Here is a 1,566-nt window from a genome sequence, read left to right as displayed (position 1 = left end):
TATTCACATCCCTCATGTGGATAAATATGTATGGATTATTGTATGTTTTTTTTTTCAATTTTTACCCAAAATAGGGTGAGGTGATCATTATGGAGCGTTAAACTCTCACATGTAATTTATTTATTTATTCATACTCAACACATAAGCTTTATCACTGTATACAATACTAAAAAAATAATATAAATTCTGCCTCATTCTGTGATAATAAGCCACATCACTACACAAAAGGAAGTTATTTCAAACTGGTTGCCATTAAGTGTAATTGTTCCTTTTGTATGCAGTGGTGTGATTAAATAAATAAATACAATGAATTAATTAAATAAATAAATACATAAAGATGAATTTGACTAATAGCATTATTTATGTAATATTTTCAAGATTTCTATAACTATCTCAATTCTTTTGGCCATGGAAATCGTGTAGTGAAAATTCTGCTATTGTGATCTCTTCTGCTATCGGACCTACTCCACTGTCCAACTTCTCTCAATTAAAACGTCAAAACCATTAGCACCCATTTGATATGGACTGTAGAATGTATTTAAAACATAGTAAAGTATGTTAAACGGAGCTGAGTGTACTACACTTGGTGGCTGAAAGAAACCTTTAAATGTACACATCAACAACACCTATTCAGTGTGCAGTGGCTTGGTTTAGGTCATTGATCCTCATTTCACTTGGTCATAATAAATAGCCAATGGACAATTATAATAAGAACAGCTTTTTTTCATTTTAAAGGTCAGTAAAGGTTCATTTTAAAAATAAATTTTTGGTTTGTACAAGAAACCGTGAATAACATTATACATTGACTGAAAAAAACTGGTATAAAGCATACAATGCTGCCTTTTACACTAAACTGAAAAGCACTGTTTCATGAAAGTTGAGACATGTAAACTTGTAGTGTGCTGTTAACTGTTGGGTTGCATCAGTGGGGAAAGTGAACATACTGGATACTGACAGATGTGTTCTTTGACTCCACCTTCAGGTCTAAATTCCACGCCGTCTCCTGACACACTGACTCACACTTTACACACCTGCTTTAGTGCTGAATCTGATACACTGCCAGTGACAGATAACACAACTATGCTCCTTGTATAAACATAAATAAACACACTGCCACACGGGCACACACACACACACACACACACACACAGGTTTGTTTTTGTGAAAAGTGGGGACATCCCATAGGCGTAGTGGTTTTTATACTGTACAGACCGTATATTCTGTTGCCCTACACCAACCATACCCCTAAACCTGCCCCTAACAGGAAACTTTGTGCTATTTCAGATTTTCAATACACTCCATTCTGTGTGATTTATAAGCGTTTTGAAAAGTGGGGACATGGGGCAATGTCCTGAAAAGTCACCTTCTCCTTGTAATACCTATGTCATACCTTTGTCTCAATACAAATATATTGTAACAAAAACGAGCACACACACACACACACAGACAGACACACACTCATACACACACACACACACACACTCACTCAGACACACATTCACACTCATACACACACACACTCATACACACACATTCACACACACAGACACACACTCATACACACAC

The 1,566-nt window shown here is 35.9% G+C and overlaps 1 protein-coding gene across 1 annotated transcript in view; it reads right to left on the bottom strand.

The window, feature by feature from the left end:
- LOC107551199 (triple functional domain protein-like) overlaps nt 1–1,566 on the bottom strand; it is a 168,195-nt gene that overhangs the window by 64,070 nt on the left and 102,559 nt on the right. The window lies entirely within an intron of this gene.

This window comes from Sinocyclocheilus grahami, unplaced genomic scaffold, assembly GCF_001515645.1.
Source record: "Sinocyclocheilus grahami isolate Dianchi unplaced genomic scaffold, SAMN03320097.WGS_v1.1 scaffold418.1, whole genome shotgun sequence".
NCBI lineage: Eukaryota > Metazoa > Chordata > Actinopteri > Cypriniformes > Cyprinidae > Sinocyclocheilus > Sinocyclocheilus grahami.
Note: the sequence above shows the minus strand (reverse complement) of the source record. Positions and strands in the feature narration are given on the sequence as shown.